Here is a 22,846-nt window from a genome sequence, read left to right as displayed (position 1 = left end):
GTGAAATTTCCCTACCCTCGTCACTTCTTGTTGTGACGCGGCCGCACCGGACATGACCTTCCCAGCTTTGGAAGGAGGTGTGCCGCGCTGGAGCACGATGGGGGGGTAGGGAAATTTCACACCTCTCAGCTGGACACCGGCCGACACTGCGCATGCGCCGGGAGCCTCAGCAGCAGTTAGAGGGTAGGGAAAAATTATGGGCCAGTGCACAAGTGCGGCTAACTACTCCCGTTGGGATACACCGCTCGTGCACACCAGCGGACAGGGAGCTCTCTTATAACATCCATCCGATCACCGCGCAGTGTGGGGGTAGAGAGATCTGATGGCCATTTGTTCTGTTAAATCTCCCTACCACTCACTGCGCAAGCGCTGTGTCTCATCATCTGGAGCCAGCTGAGAGGTGAGGCACAAGCGCATTAGGTGGCCCCTTCTCCCTAACTCTGGTAAGAAATATCCCTAACCCGTCGTTTTCCGGTCCGTCACAGCCGTCCAGTGCGTCACAACAGGAATTGACGAGGGTAGGGAAATTTCACGGGTAGGGGAATTTTTAAGGAACACTGGAGACCCTGTGTGTAAACTGCATTTTTTTTAGGCGAGTCAGGGAGAAGACTATTAGCTAGAGCCCAGACAGGCAGGTGTTTAATTTGGTTTATGTTTATGATGGTGCTGAAGTGCCACCATTTGAAATTGAACCCTGTTGTCAGAGGAGAAATCTGTGATTGTGACCCCCTGTGAGAGAGCGATCCCTTACTCTAATAAAATATATATATATTTATATAGTACACAAATATCCGTAAAAAGCAAAAGGGTATTTTATTCACCCATGTGTGAACAGCAACATTTCAGCTCTCTCTATGGAGCCTTTGTCAAGCCATATATCTATTTAGGATCAAGTCCGCGATCCTTTTTAAGGAATTGTACCCACAGTATTACTCATACAGCCAATGCATTCCAATACAGAAGTATTATAATGCATTGTAAAAGGGATTAGACCCCCAAAAGTTGAAGTCCCAAAGTGGGACAAAAAAAAAAGTTGAAAAAAGAAAGTTTTCCCCAAAAAACGTCATTTTCCCCAAATAAAGTTAAATAAAAATTGGTAAATAATAGGTGGGAAAAAAGTAGACATATTAGGTATTGCTGCCTCCGTATCGACCGGCTCTATAAACATATCACATGATCTAACCACTCAGATGAACACCATAAAAAACAAAAAATACAAACTGTGCTAAATAAACAATTTTTGGGTTTTCTGCATTTCCGGGTTATTCGCGTCTCTGAAGACCCGATAAACCCGGAACAGGATGGTGGTGTGATTTTACCCCACCAATCACCATCCTGCGATCCTGAGAGGTGATGGTGACATCACCTCCCAGGATCGCCTCTGGTTGGTGGGCGGGCCAGCGGCAGATTCAAATGTTGCCAGAGGAGGAGAGAGGAGCGCTGCTGCACCTCGTGGATTTGTGCCAGCATCACCCCATCTGTGCCCCCCAGGACCCGATCTGTGCCCCAAAACCCCCCATCTGAACCGCCGGTACTTTAGAGAAAGTATAGGGAAAGGTTGGGCTAGGCAGGAAAAATAAAGGGAAAGTTAGTTTGTAAAACTTTGATTGCATCACCCTAAGTTAGGGTGTCTGGGGTCCACAGCACAGCTGTGTGACCCTAGACCCCCCAGGAATGCTGCCGCTTGTCCCCCACCCCCCAACTTTTTTGGGGTGCAGGATTTTTTTTTTTTCTGTACGCTGACTGTGGCCGACACTCTTAGCGTCCGGCCACTGTTAGCGCATCGCACACCCCACCGCTGATCAACTTTGGAAGGTTGATCGGCGTTTTTTTATTTTTTTTTTCTTCACATTTTTTGCCTTTTTTCTAGTTAGTTCTTTATTTTTATTTATTTTTTTCTGTTAGTTTTAGGGTGAGTTCGTGAACACAGTGCCCCCCCACACACGCACACCAAATAAAGATTTCCACACACGCACATACACACGCAGACAAACACTCCCCTATGACCCGCCGGATGTTCTCGGGCCGAGGAGGCATACGCCCAGCTTGCCGCCGACTCCGAGAGTCCCAGTAAGGACAAGGATGACTCCACTTTCCTGTTGTCATCCGCGTCCTCCTCATCTAGCGATGATGAGCCCCGAAGGCGGAGTAAGGGGACCGCCATGTTAGGGACCCTGTGGCCCACCCTAGTACGAGCAGCTCTGGGGCTTGTACTAGTTTTCCGGCCCACCAGTTAAATCCACCGGAGCACCCTGCCGGTGAACTTGTCTGGTGTACCCCAGAGCGATACGAGCCCGTGATTCCTGATTTTGTAGGCCAATCAGGAATCCAGATTTCCACAGTGGGCTACACTGAATATGACTTTTTTTGTCATTTTTTTCAGTGACCCACTGGTAAATCTGATGGTGGAGCAGACGAACCTGTACGCCCAACAGTTCATTGCTCAAAACCCGAGATCCTTTTTGGCCAGGCCTGGTGGCTGGACGCCGGTCAGTGCAGCCGAGATGAGGACATTTTGGGGCCTCGTGCTGCATATGGGCCTGGTCAAGAAACCCAGTGTCAGGCTGTACTGGAGTGGGGACGCCCTCTACCAGACCCCACTTTACAAATAATACTTTTATTCAGATAATGCAGCACGTGTCTCTCTCTTCCCCCCGAGGTGATCCTGCCCATGACCGTCTGTATAAGATACGGCCGGTCATCGATCACTTTGGGGCCAAATTCATGGAGGCCTATGTACCTGGAAGGGAGGTTGCGGTTGATGAGTCTCTCATTGCGTTCAAGGGGAGACTCATTTTCCGCCAGTATGTGCCCTCCAAGCGGGCGAGGTATGGCGTGAAGCTGTACAAAATTTGTGAGAGTACCTCAGGGTACACTTACAAGTTTCGTGTATACGAGGGGCGAGATTCCCGTATTCAACCGCCAGAATGTCCCCCCACTCTGAGTGTTACCGGGAAACTCGTGTGGGACCTTATGTACCCACTGCTAGATAAGGGTTACCACCTTTACGTGGATAACTTTTATATCCCCTTGTTCCAGTCCCTTGCCGCCAGATCCATGTCCGCTTGTGGGACCGTGCAGAAAAATCAACACGCCTCCCTGCCCTCCCCCTCCAGGTACCTATCCCCAGGGGTGACACCCGTGCCCTTACAACTGGAAACCTGTTGCTGGTCAGGTATAAGGACAAGAGGGATGTACTTGTACTGTCCACAATGCATGGTAACGGCATCACCCCTGTCTCTGTGTGAGGTACCACGGCAACGGTCCTCAAGCCCGATTGTATCGTCAACTACAATCGGTATATGGGAGGAGTCCTCAAGCCATATAATGCCATGCGCAAAACCCGGGCATGGTACAAAAATATTTGCGGTCTACTTGGTACAGGTTGCCATGTACAACTATTTTGTGCTGTCCCGAAGCGCTGGCAACACAGGGACATTCCTCCAATTCTATGAGGCAGTCCTCAAGGCCCTAATCTTTTCGGACCGGCAAAGAGCAGGCCAGAGTATCTCGGGAACTGTAGGCGCCCGGATCGTCCCTGGCCAACACTTTCCAGGTGTGGTCCCCATACTGGAAAGAAGGGACGAACCCAAAAAAGGTGCAGAGTGTGTCACAGGAGGGGGATACACTTCCATGGAGTACTAAATTTATATCCCAATTTAGCACTGACATTGGATAAAAAAAAAAACTTGTCCTCAGACTTGAGACAAAAATTGTAAAAGCTAAAATAATTTATTAAAAGTATACATATTAGGTATCTCAATGTTGGTACGAATCTCCTCTATAAAAATACCCCATGACCCAACCCCCAAGATTAACACGGTCCCCCCCCCCCAAAAAAAGAAAAGTGCAAAATAATATTTTTTCACCTTACATAACAAAAAGTTTAATAGCAAGCGATCAAAAAGTCATATAACCCCCAAAATAGTGCCAATAAAACCGTCCTCTCATCCCGCAAAAAATTTGCCCCTACATAAGATAATCGGCTTAATGATACTGCAGTTTACAGAAACGCCACATTTGTGGCGTAAACTGCTGTATCAGTAAAAGGGAGGCAAAAGGAAAGGACCGACATGGTTTCTGGAAGGCCGATTTTGATGGCCTTTTTTATTAACACCATGTCCCTTTTGAAGCCCCCTGATGCCCACCTAGAGTAAAAACTCCCTAAAAGTGACCCCATCTAAGAAACTACACCCCTCAGGGTATTCAAAACTGATTATACAAACTTTATTAACCCTTTAACTGTTCCTCAACAGTTAATGGCAAATGGAGATGACATTTCAGAATTTCAATTTTTGGTAACCTTCCCTCACAAAAATGTAATATAGAGCAACCAAAAATCATATGTACCCTAAAAATAGTCCCCCCAAAAAAGCCACCTTATCCCGTAGTTTCCAAAATGGAGTCACTTTTAGGGAATTTCTACTCCAGGGGTGCATCAGGGGGGTTGAAACAGGACATGGTGTAAATAAACCAGTCCATAAAAATCAGCCCTCCAAAAACCACACAGTGCTCCGTTCCCTCTACGCCCCGCCGTGTGGCCGTACAGTAGTGTACGACCACATGCGGGGTGTTTCTGTAAACGGCAGTCAGGGCAATAAAGATACAGTCTTGTTTGGCTGTTAACCCCTTGCTTTGTTAGTGGAAAAAAATGGGTTAAAAGGGAAAATTTGGTAAAAAAATGAAATTCTCAAATTTCAACCCCATTTGCCAATAACTCTTGTGCAACACCTAAAGGGTTAATGACGTATGTAAAATCAGTTTTGAATACCTTGAGGGGTTTAGTTTCTTAGATGGGGTCACTTTTAGTTAGTTTCTACTCTAGGGGTGCATCAGGGGGGCTTCAATTGGGACATGGTGTAAATAATCCAGTCCAGCAAAATCTGCCTTCCAAAAACCATATGGCGCACCTATCCCTCTATGCCCTACTGTGTGGCAGTACAGTCGTGTACGGCCACATATGGGGTGTTTCTGTAAACGGCAAAGTCAGGGCAATAAAGATACAATCTTGTTTGGCTGTTAACCCTTGTTTTGTTAGTGGAAAAAACGGGTTAAAATTGAAAATTTGGCAAAAAAATGAAATTCTCAAATTTCATCCCCATTTGCCAATAACTCTTGTGCAACACCTAAAGGGTTAACGAAGTTTGTAAAAATCAGTTCCTGAATACCTTGAGGGGTGTAGTTTCTAGAATGGGGCAATTTTTGGGTGGGTTCTATTATGTAAGCCTCGCAAAGTGACTTCAGACCTGAACTGATCCTTAAAAATTGGGTTTTTGAAACTTTCTAAAAAATTTCAAGATTTGCTTCTAAACTTCTAAGCCTTGTAACATCCCCAAAAAATAAAATTACATTCCCAAAATGATCCAAACATGAAGTAGACATATGGGGAATGTAAAGTCATCACAATTTTTGGGGGTATTACTATGTATTACAGAAGTAGAGAAACTGAAACTTTGAAATTTGCTAATTTTTCAAAATTTTGGGTAAATTTTGTATTTTTATGCAAAACAAAATGTACTTTTTTAACCCAATTTTAGCAGTGTCATGAAGTACAATATGTGACGAAAATACAATCTCAGAACGGCCTGGGTAAGTAAAAGCATTTTAAAGTCATCAGCACTTAAAGTGACACTGGTCAGATTTGCAAAAAATGGCCTGTTCCTTAAGGTCAAATAAGGCTGTGTCCCTAAGGGGTTAAGGTGAAATAGGGCCTGAGTCCTTAAGGGGTTAAACACAGCTCTTTCCTATTCAAATGAACTGGGCTCAACTGTGGTACAAAGCACGAACACTGTACAATGTAAGGTAAGCTGCAAGGAGTGCGCTGGAAGTCGGAGTCCCAGCAATCACACCCCTTTAATTGTAAAGCATTGCTCTCTCCAGCATGCCGGAAGCTTGCCACTAGTGTCTGGCCACAAGTGGAGAATGATGCTGTACATCCTCTGAAGGGTACAGTGAACAGAGGGAAATGATCCAGGGCATCATCACGTCTGAGCCTTCCATCAGAGGGACACACTAGGAGCACTCCGGGCATATACCTGTGATGGCAAGCTGTAACCTAGCCCACTCTACACCTTGCCCAGGCAGCCTTACCCATCAGCAGCGTCAGGAAGTGAATACTTTTTCTTGCAGGCCAATGCATTGAGCACAGAGCGGAGAGGAGTCACGTGATAAGCCTTGTCACGTGTCCCCTCCCCCTAGATGCTTTCTGAACTTAACCCTTTCCTCTGGCAGTTCTGCAGCTTTCATGAGCTGCTCAACAACGTCCAAGTTCTAACTCCCCCTCAAAAACGCAGTTCTTAGGGCCATGATGATTTATAGCTTATTGCTGCCGCCTGAGCATCCGTCCACATGTTGATATACAGTACCACACACTCAGTTTGCAACAGTAGGAGGACAGCGGAGATACAAATCCTCATAGGACTCCTACATAGACCATCCAGCAGGAGAACAGCAGATCGCTCCTCTCCTGGCTGGTGTTCTGTCAAAAAACCTTACCTGGTCAGATTCCCTTACCCCAGGTGACTTCCAGGGGTGTGCGCCTCCGCGCAAGCGCAGTACCACGGCATAGTGCCTCTGCGCAAGCGCAGTACCAGGGCGTTGACTCATCCGAGCGTTGACGCGTGGATTGTAAAATCTCCTTACCCTCACTACACAGCGTGCTTCGGATTCATTGCTGGCTGGCTTGTGCTGGGAGCATGGAGAGACCGACCTGATCCTGATGAAGCCAGCCAGCAATGAATCTGAAGCGCGCTGTGTAGTGAGGGTAAGGAGATTTTATAATCCGAGCGTGCGCAGTGTGAGGGTAAGGAGATTTAACAAGACAAAAGACCGTCAGATCTCCTTACCCCTGAGAGCGCACGCGCGGTGTCCGTGTGCGCATCCATGAGTCAACGCTCACTGTAATTTTACCTTACCCATGCCGTCGTACTGCGCTTGCGCGGAGGCGCACACCTTCGGAAGTCACGTGGGGTAAGGGAATCTGATGAGGTAAGGTTTTCTGACAGAACATTTTCATTTTAAAGAAGTATCCCCACAAAATAAATTTTATTCTCTGACCTCTTAGAAAGGTACATGATGTACACTGTAGTGTACTGTAGGTAATCCTCTTACCAGTGCCTGCATTTGTAAGTTATCCCCCCTCTTCTGATCCTTAGCTGTGTCATGTGACCAACACTCTGACTCTCCAAATAATACAGCATCTTTGCAGATTCTCTGTATCCCTATGGAAGTCTCAATGTCAGTCTCATGTGAAGGAATATAGAAGTAACTGACCTTCTGTCCTCTGTTAGAGATCAGAGTGCTGGTCACAGGACACAGCTAAGACTCAGAAGGGAGGTATGGGCTCATGCACACGGCCGTGAGCGGTCCGTGGAACCACGGGCTGGATTCCTGCTGAGAGCAGGAGCGCACAGCGTCATTGGTTACTGCACTACAGTAATACACTGGTATAATCTATACCAGTGTATTACTGTACTGTGGCGGCAGCAGGGAGCACACGGCGTCATAGCAACCAATGATGCCGTGCGCTCCTGCTCTCAGCAGGAATCCAGCCCGTGGTTCCACGGACCGCTCACGGCCGTGTGCATTCGGCCTATAAGATACAAATACAGTTACTGGTAATAAGATTATCTTCACTACAGTTTATATCATGTACCGTTCTAACAGGTCAAAGAATACAAATTTTAGTGGCAGTGCTTTCATGAGGAGTACAGTGCTAAATCTGTTATTGTCCTGGGGGAGACCCTTTAACAACTGTCCATATATGGGCAGTGACGTCACAGGAGCTCTGGGGCATCCATCACACATATCCATTTAAGGCCGAATGCACACGGCCGTGAGTTGTCCTTGGTGTCCCAGTCTTCCATCCTGCTGACAGTAGGAGCGCATGGCGTCATTGGCTGCTATAGATCATACAAGTGTATTACTGTAGTGCATCGGCGGCATGAAGCGCGCGGCGTCATAGCAACCAGTGACGCCGTGTGCTCCTGCTTTCAGCAGGATGCCAGGCCGGGCTACCACGGACCGCTCACGGCCGTGTGCATTCGGCTTAGGCTACTTTCACACTTGCGTTTGGTGCGGATCCGTCTTGTATCTGCACAGACGGATTCGCACCAATAATGCAAACGTTTGTATCCGTTCATAAAGGATCCATTTGCATTATTCATAAAAAAAGTCAAAATGGATCCGTCTTGACTTACATTGAAAGTCAATGGGGGACGGATCCATTTTCAATTCACCATATTGTCATGTAATGGCTCTGCATAGTCAGACGGTCACCAAAACGCTGCAAGCTGCGTTTTAGTGACCATCTAAAAAACGCAACGGAGACCAAACGCAGCCAAACTGATGCATTCTGAACTGATCCTTATCTATTCAGAATGCATTGGGGCTGAACTGATCCGTTTTAGGCCGCTTGTGAGAGCCCTGAGTCGGATCTCACAAGCGGACCCAGAAACGCCAGTGTGAAAGTAGCCTAACAGAAGTTTCAGAATCTATGTTTTTTTTTTTTACAGGACACTGCAGGATGGAATAGCACATGGTAGCAAAAGCCCCACTTCCTAATTACCCATAAGGAATAAACACACCAGGCAAGTTGGGTAAATTGGATAAATAAGGTCACTGTGTTTATTAAGGGTAACTAACACATATTAATAAATACTCAATAAAGATCATTTATAACTAATCATAAACTTTATTGTAATCAATATAATAATGGCAAACTCATAACCAGTGATGGCCAGTTCGCTGTGTTCGCCGACGAACACATGCGATCTGCCATCTTCACTCCCAAGTCCGGCGATGCAGAGGTAAGTCCTTACCTGTGCCTGCGCCGCGAGCCGCTCTGAAACACATGAGGTCACAGGGAGCAGGCAGTTCCGAGAACAGCCTTCATCGGCTTTAACCCCGCTAGCTAAAACCCCCTTAATGACCAGGCCACTTTTTACACTTCTGCACTACACTACTTTCACCGTTTATCGCTCGGTCATGCAACTTACCACCCAAATGAATTTTACCTCCTTTTCTTCTCACTAATAGAGCTTTCATTTGGTGGTATTTTATTGCTGCTGACATTTTTACTTTTTTTGTTATTAATCGAAATTTAACGATTTTTTTGCAAAAAAATGACATTTTTCACTTTCAGCTGTAAAATTTTGCAAAAAAAACGACATCCATATATAAATTTTTCGCTAAATTTATTGTTCTACATGTCTTTGATTAAAAAAAAATGTTTGAGAAAAAAAAAAATGGTTTGGGTAAAAGTTATAGCGTTTACAAACTATGGTACAAAAATGTGAATTTCCGCTTTTTGAAGCAGCTCTGACTTTCTGAGCACCTGTCATGTTTCCTGAGGTTCTACAATGCCCAGACAGTACAAACACCCCACAAATGACCCCATTTCGGAAAGTAGACACCCTAAGGTATTCGCTGATGGGCATAGCGAGTTCCTAGAATTTTATTTTTTTTGGCACAAGTTAGCGGAAATTGATTTTTTTTGTATTTTCTCACAAAGTCTCCCTTTCCGCTAACTTGGGACAAAAATTTCAATCTTTCATGGACTCAATATGCCCCTCACGGAATACCTTGGGGTGTCTTCTTTCCGAAATGGGGTCACATGTGGGGTATTTATACTGCCCTGGCATTTTAGGGGCCCTAAAGCGTGAGAAGAAGTCTGGAATATAAATGTCTAAAAAATTTTACGCATTTGGATTCCGTGAGGGGTATGGTGAGTTCATGTGAGATTTTATTTTTTGACAAAAGTTAGTGGAATATGAGACTTAGTAAGAAAAAACAAAAACAAAAACAAACAAAAAATTTCCGCTAACTTGTGCCCAAAAAAATGTCTGAATGGAGCCTTACAGGGGGTGATCAATGGCAGGGGGGTTATCAGGGAGTCTATATGGGGTGATCACCCCCCTGTCATTGATCACCCCCCTGTAAGGCTCCATTCAGACGTCCGTATGATTTTTTTACGGATCCACGGATACATGGATCGGATCCGCAAAACGCATACGGACGTCTGAATGGAGCCTTACAGGGGGTGATCAATGACAGGGGGTGATCAGGGAGTCTATATGGGGTGATCACCCCCCTGTCATTGATCACCCCCCTGTCATTGATCACCCCCCTGTAAGGCTCCATTCAGACGTCCGGATGATTTTTTACGGATCCACGGATACATGGATCGGATCCGCAAAACGCATACGGACGTCTGAATGGAGCCTTACAGGGGGGTGATCAATGACAGGGGGGTGATCAGGGAGTCTATATGGGTGATCACCCCCCTGTAAGGCTCCATTCAGACGTCCGTATGATTTTTTACGGATCCACGGATACATGGATCGGATCCGCAAAACGCATACGGACGTCTGAATGAAGCCTTACAGGGGGGTGATCAATGACAGACGCGAGACGCGAGATTTCCTGTGAACGCGCGCACACAGGCGCGCGCGCTCACAGGAACGGAAGGTAAGAGAGTGGATCTCCAGCCTGCCAGCGGCGATCGCTCGCTGGCAGGCTGGAGATGTGATTTTTTTAACCCCTAACAGGTATATTAGACGTGTCTAATATACCTGCTACCTGGTCCTCTGGTGGTCCCTTTTGTTTGGATCGACCACCAGAGGACACAGGTAGCTGTGTAAAGTACCACAAAACACTACACTACACTACACCCCCCCCCCCCCCCGTCACTTATTAACCCCTTATGAACCCCTGATCACCCATGATCACCCCATATAGACTCCCTGATCACCCCCCTGTCATTGATCACCCCCCTGTCAGGCTCCGTTCAGACGTCCGTATGATTTTTACGGATCCGCGGATACATGGATCGGATCCGCAAAACAAATACGGACGTCTGAATGGAGCCTTACAGGGGGGTGATCAATGACAGGCGGGTGATCACCCATATAGATTCCCTGATCACCCCCTGTCATTGATCACCCCCCTGTAAGGCTCCATTTAGATGTCCGTATGATTTTTACAGATCCACGGATACATGGATCGGATCCGCAAAACACATACGGACGTCTGAATGGAGCCTTACAGGGGGGTGATCAATGACAGGGGGGTGATCAGGGAGTCTATATGGGTGATCACCCCACTGTAAGGCTCCAGTCAGACGTCCGTATGATTTTTACGGATCCACTGATACATGGATCGGATCCGCAAAACACATGCGGACGTCTGAATGGAGCCTTACAGGGGGGTGATCAATGACAGGGGGGTGATCAGGGAGTCTATATGGGGTGATCAGTGGTTCATAAAGGGTTAATAAGTGACAGGGGGGGGGGTGTAGTGTAGTGGTGTTTGGTGCTACTTTACTGAGCTGCCTGAGTCCTCTGGTGGTCGATCCAAACAAAAGGGACCACCAGAGGACCAGGTAGCAGGTATATTAGACGCTGTTATCAAAACAGCGTCTAATATACCTGTTAGGGGTTAAAAAAAATCACATCTCCAGCCTGCCAGCGCGCGTTCACAGGAAATCTCGCGTCTCGCGAGATTACGCGTATATGCGCCGCTGAGCGCAGGGCTGCCAACTCCGGACCGCACATCTGCGTTAGGCGGTCCGGAGGTGGTTAATCAGGGTACTCCCATGTGTTTTCCACTTCTGGCTGACTTAGAGTCACTTTCACTCAGATACTCAAACTTCATATACAATTCAGCCATGTAACATTTTGAATATTTGTTGTTAGATGAGAAGGATACTACTCATGCTTCAGAAGACCTCATGGTACTTTCTTTACTTTATTTTTCAGAATTAAAAAGTGTTGCATGGCTCTCAGGCCCACCTGTTCAGAGTTCGCTGAGTTGTAAACCACATATTCAAGCGCGACGTTTCGGGGGTCACGCATGAGTAATAGGGCCGCAGAAAAGCTTCACAAGGTGGCGATGGAGATGGTTGCAGACTTGGTAGGCCAAGAAAAAGCCCAGTCTATAGTAATTGAGCGCATTCACCTGGCACTTAGACCGGCGCCAAAACCCTCAGAGAGACCGTGTGATGTGGTTTGCGGCCTGCTATCATATGTGGACACGGCACGCATATTGTCTGCAGCCAGAGAAAGGAATCTAATATCATATGAAGGAGCAGGTTCGGCATTCTATCAGGATATAACCTCGTCCACCTTAGCTAAAAGACGTCTACTTAGATCACTCCTGGAAGCTCTTCGAAACGCCAAGATACCGTATACCCATTTGGCCTTTCTATTCTTAAAGGAGAAAGCATGGCAGGTCCTGGAATTACCTCCTGTAGAAGTTCCATCATGGCTATCGACGACACTCACCACTCACTTGCCAGCTCTCCCTCGCCTGGACCAGTGGAACATAGTTACCAAGCACAGACCCCCAAAGTCTACCAAGCTGCAAGGAAAAATGTTGACACAGCTAACCTGATTCTCCAGATGGACTAAATTTGTGGTCCGAAAGAGCAGAGACAATACCCTGAGGAGGCGGGGGGATGAGCGTCCTTTCGGGATCTGAGGTACAGGGATGGGGGCGTGGGGACCTGCAGGTGACGGGCTAAAAGATCTCCCATATGCAGCTCACAGATAGTATCACATGTTTCTTCAGCTCCATTAGAGGCCTAGTAGACTGCAAGGGGCCCCCAGAGCGTTCTAGCTTGGAGGACACATGGTCGCACAACCCCCTATGTTGAGTGACATATGTCCAGTTTTTATGGTTGTTGTGGTTCTCCTCTCTCCCTCTCTTTCTTCTTGGCTACCCCCTGTTTAGTGATAATTATGGTGCTTACTGCAGTGGTAAACTGCACTGTCACGTGAGCGGTTGAAGATTTTTATTTCCGGGCAGATTTTGTAGACTTCCTCTTCAGGATTGGTGTCTTGGATTTAATGGTGGCAAGATGACCTTTATATTGAGCAGCTTGCCATGGTCAAGCCACAGAAGATGAAAGACTGAAAAAAGAGATTTGTGATGGAAGAGCTCCTGAGGGACCTGATTCGGTAAGAGGAGAGTAGCAGTGGTGTATAATGGCTAAGAAGATGCCTGGAGAGCCGTCACATCGGCTGCCGCACCTTTTGCTGACATGTTTACTGCAGATCTATAGAAGAGGTGGAGCGTTGCTAGTGGCAGAAACCCTTTGTGCAGCGCCGGCGGCCAGCAGAGGTAACAAGATACCCGAACTTATGGAAGGCGACCCCTTACAGAGTGGAGCTGTGAGATCATGTCTAGGCAGTAAGCATTGAAAGATTCTGGCAATGCTGTCCAGGAGAAGGGGGGGGCTCTCTGAAGGGTGTCCTATTGCCCATCACCATACAGCAAATGGCAGAGAAGATGTTCCTACAGGGTGCAAGTAGCGGACAGCAGGCTGCAGTACCAGTTGAGGAACAGAAGTGGCTGGAGCGCCCCAATGTGGAAAAGGACCCTGTTGATCTGTATCTGCACAGTATTTTGTTGTCTGATGTGATGAGACTCCTCTCAGACTGAGACAATCTGCAGCTGTTCACCCACAACTGCTTGGGTAACTAGCAGGGACAAATTTGGTTTTCTTTCTTGCAGTCTTTTGTGTCTTGCAGCTCTGCTACTTCTAATGTACACAGCTTCTCTTTGTTAAATAATTCTAGGCTGGCAGAGGCCTGCATGAAGGAAGCTTTGGGTTGCAAATTATTACTGTTGTGTGTTCATTTGGCTGCCTAAAAAGGAGCATATTTGTCAAAATGAGTACATATGTGGATCTTTTTTTTTAAACCAAATTTTATTCATTTAGTTTGACCAACATCAGTTACATATACAGTATACATTCCTCCAATGTTTACAATATCATTTTGCATAAGCATTTTGACGAGTGATATACAGAAATATCAATCGGAGGATGTCTCATCACAAGGGCAATCTAAAGTTAAAGCGACCAACATAATAGTCATAACATATTCAAAATCCCATCCCTCCCCCCTCCCCTAGCCTCTCGAAGGTCAGATTATTATCCATCTCTAACGTTCTCCTGATTCCCTAAGATTTTCGGCCACCAAACCTAAACTGAGGTCACTAAAGGTTTTACTGTTCTAGCTTACCCAAAGAGCCCTTCATCTGTTCTAGTAAGTACCAGGATGTTTGTTTTAAAGGATTCATAAGCAATTTAATTTCCGTGGAATCTAATACATTAATGATAAATCCCCTCCATCTGGTCATTAATTTTTGCAATGACTTCTCAGTACCTTGCTCTGCTAGAAAGAACTCTCTGTACAAGCACCATTTTACTTGTATGATGATCTCGCCAATTGAGGGGGTCTCCTGTAGTAACCATTTCTTTAGTATACATCTTTTTGCTGCTAGGATGCACACATGTGTGATCTGTGTTATTTTCGAGCCTTCGGAATCATAGTGGAATAGAATTAACCCCGTAGTCAATGTAATCGTGATGCGCATTACGTTTTTTAACCAATCCTTGAAATTCCCCCAGAACTCCATTACTTTAGGACAATTCCACAATCCGTGGATTAAGTTGGAATTCTCCAGCTTGCATTTTGGACAATGCATTATCCTATTTGCCTGAACAGTAGTTTGTGTTTTATAGAACCCATATATGGCTCTGTACATCTTAAATTGTATTTCCCGCCAAACTTCATTAGGGGTCACTTTCCTCAGACATAACCACCCCTTCAAGATGTCGTCATGTACCCCATTCCCTGAATGGCTGAAGAGGTGAACTTTCCTGCCTAGCTCCATGTAATCTACCCTGTATGTCTGATAGGGACAATGGGGAAGTCATTGTGCGTCTAAGGAGGTCAAACCTATTCGTGGGGCATTCCTTCCTTTGGTCAATTATCCTGTGTTTTAAAAAATTGTACACCTGAAGATATGCCAAATAGTGACCAGAGTTTAAGTTATATTTGGCGCACAATTCTCCAAAGCTAAGATAACGAAGGCTTGTACTATGCCGTACATCAGAGACTGTACATATTCCCTTATCTCTCCATTCATGGAATTGTTTGTTAAATCTGCCTTCCAAAAATTCAGGATGTCCCCAAAGAGGCATATGCTTCGAGAAGGAAAACGGTAGCCCATATTCCTTACGAACCGCTTTCCACGTTGCCACCGTGTCTTTTACAATAAGGCTTTTCTTCAGGGGTTGAGGCAGATTAGCAAACTTAGTATGGAGCAACGCTGTCAATGACCAGGGGGTGGCTAGGCTTGATTCCAACTTGTAATTTGAATAACTACTTCTTCCTGACAACCAATCCAGGGCATGTCTAAGATTACTGGCGAGGTTATATCTCCTAATGTCTGGGAAATTCATCCCTCCCTTCTCTCTTGGAAGCTACAATTTCCGTAGGGAAATCCTCGGTCGCTTGCCCTTCCAGATAAGGTAGCGGAACGCTGCTTCCAAAGATTGAATATCCGCATGTTTAAGTAATAATGGTATCGTTTGTATAGGGTATAATAACCGTGCGAAACTAATCATTTTTAATAAGTAGCATCTGCCCAGTAAGGAGAGAGGAAGATGTATCCATCTATCCACGTCACCCTGAATTTTCCGGATCAGAGGAGGGTAATTCAGTGAATAAACTGATTCCGGGGTTTTTCCCAGATTTATGCCTAAATAACGAACCATCTTTTTGGCTATTTTCACCGGGAAATTTTGATATTCAGAATCTTTGGCTTGATGCGTCTGAGAGAGAAACAGGAGTTCGCTCTTGTCCGCGTTGATTCTGAAGCCAGACGCACTTCCGAAATCCGAAAGCCTATTCATCAAAGGAATTAGATCTCTCTGGGGTTTTTTCCAGGAAAACTAATAAATCATCCGCATACAAAGCATGTTTTCTCTCTTTGGAACCTACTTTAATACCCTCTATCTCCCTAGTGTGACTTAGGTAACGGGACAAAGGTTCTAAAGCAATATTAAAAAGCAACGGTTAGAGGGGACATCCTTGTCTAGTTCCCTTACCTATATCAAATGCTGGAGAAAGAAAGCCCGGGGTGTGAATCTTGGCTGAGGGATTAGCATATAACACTTGTATATAAGTTCTAAAATTTCCAATTAGCCCTATTTTGTCCAACACTCTACTCATCCATCCCCAGCTTACATTATCAAACGCTTTCTCTACGTCTATTGTTAGCAGAGCTGAGGATGGATGAGATGCAGGTCTCAACTTTATTTCACATATGTGGATCTTAATAACCAATAGCTAAAAGCTATAAAGTTCAGGACCCTGCCATTTTTAACCTTAAGGACCAGGCAATTTTTTGCATATCTGACATGTGTCACTTTATGTGGTGCAAAGGTCCTGCTAAGTCTTTCAAAAGCTAGTTACAGGCTTTTTGCATATTTGTTACAGTTCTTGGTGAAACCTTCCGAGAAAAATGCAGTGGACTTTTTCAGTATGTAGACATTATTCTGGAAGCTAACCTCTATTTTGGTGGTGTGGCATGGCTATCTTAGGAGGAGATTTTCAGACAAAAGCTCGTGGTTCATCCATCTTTGACATGGGGTTGTAAAGATGTGGGTCTATGGCTCAACTTAATGTTAACACAAAGGTCAGTGCATACTAAACTGTTGACTAGTCTTTAGGGTTCTTTTAAAAAAAAAAATTTCACATTTAATGAAGCTGATTTTAAGAGGTTATCAAATTGCAGATACAAACATGAATGCCCTGGCGGTGGTTATCAAATATGCAGGTGCTTTCAAAGAGCCAACCAGTCTCAGCAGCAGTGCAGGATCTGCTCCCCCTGTATAGATGCACCACTGCATATGGGGGTGAGCACTTCCTGCTTTTTAATACCACGTAAATCTGTAGTTTGTATATTGCATTTTTTGGAGGTGTAGAAACTCCTAGTGTGAATGTGCCTTTTTTTCCATCCACAGGCAGCATTCTGGTGCACATGTGAGGCCTGGGCTATATCAGCCAGTCTTTGGTGGGTCTCAGAGCTCTCTCCCTCCTCCCGCTGTATGCATGGTCACATGCTGGAGGTTACAGGGAGATTGCTGTGAGTCGGTCCTTGCACTCCTGTAATTCGCCCACTGGCTCCTGGTATTGCCCATATGGCCCAAGTAGGTTTAGCGTTAGGTCCGGAGCGACTTGAGAAACCTTGGCGCGGTGCTCGGGCTCAGACATGTCCTCCAAGTAGGATATGTTGGCTAATCTCTCAATTTTACACTAATATGTGGGTTAATAAGACCGCAGAGTGCACCTGTCCTTGTTTTTGTTATATTAAAGATAAAGAGTCACAGAAAGGCATAGACGTGCACGTCCTTTGGCCACATCCCACACTGATGACCACTTGCGGAACCGGATGATGAATGCCACACAACTCCAGGCACATTTAAGGGAGGTGAGAGGCACCAAAGTGTCATGTCAGACCATCATCTTGCATGGACCAGTAAGCATATAGGCTAGACGACGGACCAGTGGGCCTCAGTGCTGTTCACTGATAAAGTCGATTCACAGTGAGCAGGAATGATGGCCACCAACAATGTTGGAGATGTCAGGGGGAGCGGTATGAATCAGCCACAGACGAGCCTTTGGTGGTGGAGGTGTTACAGTGTGGGCAGGTGTGTCTAGTCAATACAGCAGAGTCTGCAGCCCCCTGTCCTGAGGTGTGACCATCAAACGGCCCATCCTCGTTAGCATCTCTGTGCTAACTGTCACGCTGGGGGCAGTTTGCTGTTTTCCAGGTCTAAGGCAGACAGCTCGGCTCTCTATGCAGCCTTTAACTAATTCATAAATCCATTACGCCCAACATGGCTGCTGGCCTTGTAATACAAATACATAAATACTCACTGTATACATGTAAATCACACCGGAATATGTTACACTATGACATATAACTATAAAACCTCTAATATGACAGCAAACATTATAATACCTACAAATGGGATGTCATATTTTCTTAAGATCTCCTTAACATTCTCTAGTAAGGGAGCATAGTTTACAGTATAGAGGTCTTGAAGGTCCCTTTGTAGCTTTATACCCAAATATGACAATGGTCTTTTCGATATTGGAAAAGGTGAGATCTTGCTCAGTCGTATGAGTTCCTCCCCAGACAGTGTGATATTTAACAGTTCCGATTTTGTGATATTAACTTTAAAGTCAGAGAGTGCACTAGTGTTTAGGGTCAATATCCCTGTCTCTGGGTTGGTGACTAGGAACATCAGGTCATCAGCAAACGCTGTGCACTTAAGGTCTTTCTCGTCATACTGGATGCCCATAATTAGAGAGTCTTGGCGAATTGATTGTATTAGCGTTTCTGCCACCATAACAAAGAGGAATAGAGATAGGGGGCATCCCTGCCTCGTTCCATTTGGGATCTCAAAGGTCGTGGACATTGTCCCATTTATTCGTAGCTTGGCATGCGGCTGTTCATATAGCAAAAAGATTGCTTGCACAAATGTGTCAGGTATGTTGAATCGGTGGAGCGCTAACCTCATAAAAGACCAGTTGACCCTATCAAATGCTTTTTCAGCATCAATACTCAAGAGAACTAGGGGGAGTTTCCTATTTTGAGCCACATGATTCAGAAAAAAATGCGGTGGGCATTGTCTCTTCCCTCTCTGCCTTTCACGAAACCGGACTGTTCGCAACCTATGAGCATTGTTAGGACAGAGCTCAACCTCACGGCCAAAATTTTTGCCCATATTTTTAGGTCAATGTTCAATAATTAAATCGGTCTGTAGCTACCACAGCTTAACGGGTCCTTTCCTTCCTTGGGTATGAGTATGGCACATGATTCCTGAGACTGGCTGGGGAAAGGTTCACCTCTCATCAACTTATTGCATAGCTCCATGAGATGAGGGGTTAAAACTTCCTGGAACTTTTTGTAGTAAACTAGCGGAAAGCCATCCGTCCCCGGGCTCTTTCCTGGTGCAAAGCTGTGGATTACATCTCGCACTTCTTTCTGTGTGACTTGTCTGATCAGATGAGCTCCTATCTCATGAGAGTGAGGTTAGGTCAAGGGAGTTTAAGAACTGTAATGATAGATCAGATCTATTAATTATGTCTTCTTGCTCTCTTCCTTTGTTTAGCTTATATAGGTCTGAATAAAACTCTTGAAAAGATTTAGCCACTGATGGGGTGTCTAGCTGAAGAATGCCATCTTTCCCTGTGATCTTGGAGATATAGGATGTCTGTTTAGCTTTTTTCAACAGGGATGTCCCCATTTTAGTACCTTTGTTCCTATGAGCATATCTTTTATGTTGGAAATAAAGCAAGTGCTTTGCTACCTCTGTGACAGGAGCTTCTTTAACTCCAGTCTTAGGGTTGTTAGCTCTGCCTGCATTGTAATAGTAGTGGATTTTTTTTATGTATTCTTTCTACTGTTGCTATTTGTGCTAACAGTAAGTCTATAGCTTTTTGTTTATCTCTCTTAACTTTGGTACCTAATGCTATTAAGGACCCCCCCCCCCCCCCCCCCCCCCTTGTGCGTCTCCCATACAATTGGATACTTACAGTCAGGTGTAACGTTAGTGGAGAAATAGGAGGATAGAGTATCTTTGATCTGCTGGCAGTTTCTGGGGTTGTATAGCAATAAATCATTTAGTCTCCAGTTTCTGTAGGACAGGGAGATTAGGGTGAGAGACACCACACAAGGGGCATGGTCCGAGATCATGATAGATCCAATCTTAGACATGTTGCATAGCTGTAGGAGAGATGTAGATATTAAAATATAATCCAGTCTATGAAAGGATGCATGTGGGTTAGAGCACAGTAAATAATCTTTTGTAGTGGGATTGAGGTGTCTCCAGATATCAGCGAGATTTAGTTCTTGTAATTTCTTGTGCAGCTTACTCAGGTGTTTTTGTGAAATATGGGATTTGCCTGACGAAGAGTCGGTGAGCAGGTTGAGTGCTAAGTTAAGGTCTGTTCCCATCACCACTGGACCCTCCGCAAACGCCCCCAGGGTGTCCGGCGTTCGGGGCATATAGATTAGCAAAGGTGTTTTTTTTTTGGGGGGGGGGGGGGGGGCGGCTATTTCTCCTTTTAGAAGTGGGACTCTTCCCTCTGCGTCTGATAGTTGTTGGTGAAGTATGAAAGGTACTATATGATGGAATCTTATGGATACACCTTTGGACTCAGAAGAAGGGTGACAGCCATGGTACCATTGCCTAAATGGGTGTAGGGGTAACTTCGGAATTCTACCTTATTTGAAATACGTTTCCAGTAAGAAGATTATTTGGGACTTAAGTTTACATAGTGTGATTGCCAGTTGACCCCTTTTATTATGGGAGTTCATACCATTTACATCAAAAGTAGTGATCAGTATGTCAGCCATTTGTGTCTTGTATAAGATGCTCACCCACCGCATAGCTTACAATCACTGACCGATATGCCAGTACAATCCCATGCCCCAGTGTTGGCCAGACAAATCAAGGAATCTAAATTTCTAGGGAGGGATATAGGTAAGATAAGAGGTAAAGGGTAGGATTGGGGTTTGAGGGTAATTGGGTATCGCTCTAATTTATCCTATACAGTTAACCGGAGCTCCTGGAGAAGACTAAGATCGGCTTAAATAACGTACTGTTTCCTAGTCTCCAGAAGCCTCGTGTAGGCCTTAGGCCTAAGGACCCCTGAGTGATCAACTTTAATATATTTGCTCGTGTGATTGGTGCCGGGGAAGGGGGAGGGGAGTTGTGATCAGGGGTGCTATATGTCAACAAGTGCCTACCTCAAAATCCCGGCACCTCCACCTGATCCAAAATTGTTATAATAACAACGAGGTGACTCACTAACCAGACAATAATAACCTTCTTGGACAGACATAGACAGAAAAAAAAAACTCTCAGGGCAACTAGCATTGACCCTTTACATGCCCAAGCTGATTACTATTCACAACTATTATGCCAAGGTACCCTCTTCTCCCAAGCTCTCTTATTTAATGTAAATTCCCTGCATTCGAACAATAAAAATGGATATGGGAGATATGACAAGAAAGCTGGAAAAGAAAGGAAAAACATGGTGAAAAGAGAACAAAGAAAAAAGTTCAACAATTCTGAGTTGAAGATAGATGGTGTCACAGAGGCGATCTCCACGCCGCCGGACTCCAGAGTGTGTGTGTGGGAAATCCAGTCTCCCCGGGCCGGGCTTTGCTCTACTTTCACACCTGCAGTAGCCCTTTCCGGCAGGCTGTGTTGGCGGAGGGGGGGGGGGGGGGGGGGGGGGCCATAGCCTGTTGGATCCGTGCTACCACAAGTCCACTACAATGGGGGCAGGCCGGAGGGGTGATACTGTGTCAGATACACTGTCTTAGCATTACACAGGACAAACTTAGTTACACTGGATACAAAACACTGTCTTAAATATAATGGGATTAGACACATTGGTTTAGTAGCACAATATCGCACACTAAAACCAATATCATGGGGTTAGAGATACGGGCACAGAAATAACAAGACAGAGAGCCATGACACTGGTAAGAGGCTCTATCTTCTGTTACTGCTGAGAGCAGAGGCCTGGAAAGTGGGGCGTGTCCTGTATGTACACAGCACGCTGAGCTGCCATTCACAATATGGTCAATTTCATGACCTCTTTACTCTCATAACAATGGCCGAATTTACAGTCATTATGCTTCCAAAAGTAATTAGTTTCCTGTTTAATTTGATGTACCTACTCCCTACAACATAGTATGAGCAATGGTGATATATCATCTTTAAAGGTGTTGTCCGGGATCAAAAAATAAATAAATAAATAAGTTTACTCACTCTTAATAGCCGATTCAAGGTCCCCACATATGTTTTTTTTGTATTTTCTCAGGCCTCTTCTACAGGGCTCCGACAGTCCCCCACTTATTGTTGACATCGATGTGTATGTTCGCGCTAATTTCTTGCCGCAAATCGTCACCTCCTCTGTGCATCCGCCCCTGAATCATTCTTTCACCAGCCTGCTGCAGCATTTGCCTGTATTTTACATAGGAGGCGGTTACTATGCTAAGTAGCATAGTGCTCTGCCTCCTTCATTGAGAAGAAAGCGCACTGCCCGATGACATCACTGGACCAGAGGGGCGGGGCTTAGCGCAATGTGTTGCCACCTAGTTGGAGGAATATGACCGATAAAATGCCTTCCAATGAATCATTTGACATCCTCAGACTGGGGGCATCTACCTTCATTTTTTTTTATAAAGTAGAAAGGCATTGTGGATTGCCATGTTTACATGATTTATGACTACATTTTGTACTAGGTTCATGTTTTCAGGGCCATAAGACCTGGTCACTTAAAGGGGTTGTCCGGGATTGGGGACATTGCTGTAAGTGAACACCAAGCACATACAGCCAGGTCCATAAATATTGGGACATCGACATAATTCTAACAGTTTTGGCTCTATACACCACCACAATGGATTTGAAATGAAACAAATAAGGTGTGCTTTAACTGCAGACTGTCATCTTCAATTTGAGGGTCTTTACATCAAAATCAGGTGAACGGTGTAGGAATTACAACAGTTTTCATATGTGCCTCCCACTTGTTAAGGAACCAAAAGTAATGGGACAATTGGCTTCTCGGCTGTTCCATGGCCAGGTGTGTGTTATTCCCTCATTATCCCAATTACAATGAGCAGATAAAAGGTCCAGCGTTCATTTCAAGTGTGCTATTTGCATTTGGAATATGTTGCCATCAACTCTCAAGATAAGATCCAAAGAGCTGTCACTATCAGTGAAGCAAGCCATCATTAGGCTGAAAAAAACAAAACAAACCCATCAGAGAGATAGCAAAAATATTAGGCATAGCCAAAACAACTGTTTAGAACATTGCTAAAAAGAAGGAATGCATCGGTGAGCTCAGCAACACCAAAAGACCCAGAATACCACGGAAAACAACTGTGGTGGATGACCAAAGAATTCTTTCCCTGGTAGCAAAAAAGAGAGATAGCAAAAATATTAGGCATAGCCAAAACAACTGTTTAG

General features: G+C 45.2%; 1 protein-coding gene across 2 annotated transcripts in view; it reads right to left on the bottom strand.

Moving 5' to 3' along the window:
- LOC122924470 (catechol O-methyltransferase-like) overlaps positions 1-22,846 on the bottom strand; it is a 150,308-nt gene that overhangs the window by 75,218 nt on the left and 52,244 nt on the right. Inside the window, exon 1 of one of the 2 annotated variants that reach the window (XM_044275574.1) lies at positions 6,091-6,179. The exons of the other annotated variant lie outside the window; for it this stretch is intronic. The gene's annotated coding sequence lies outside the window, so the exon portion shown is untranslated. Of the gene's footprint in view, positions 1-6,090; positions 6,180-22,846 lie in introns of those variants that run through there. 2 annotated transcript variants of the gene reach the window in all.

Source organism: Bufo gargarizans, chromosome 1 (genome assembly GCF_014858855.1).
Source record: "Bufo gargarizans isolate SCDJY-AF-19 chromosome 1, ASM1485885v1, whole genome shotgun sequence".
Classification (NCBI taxonomy): domain Eukaryota; kingdom Metazoa; phylum Chordata; class Amphibia; order Anura; family Bufonidae; genus Bufo; species Bufo gargarizans.
This window is presented reverse-complemented; position numbering and strand designations above follow the sequence as displayed.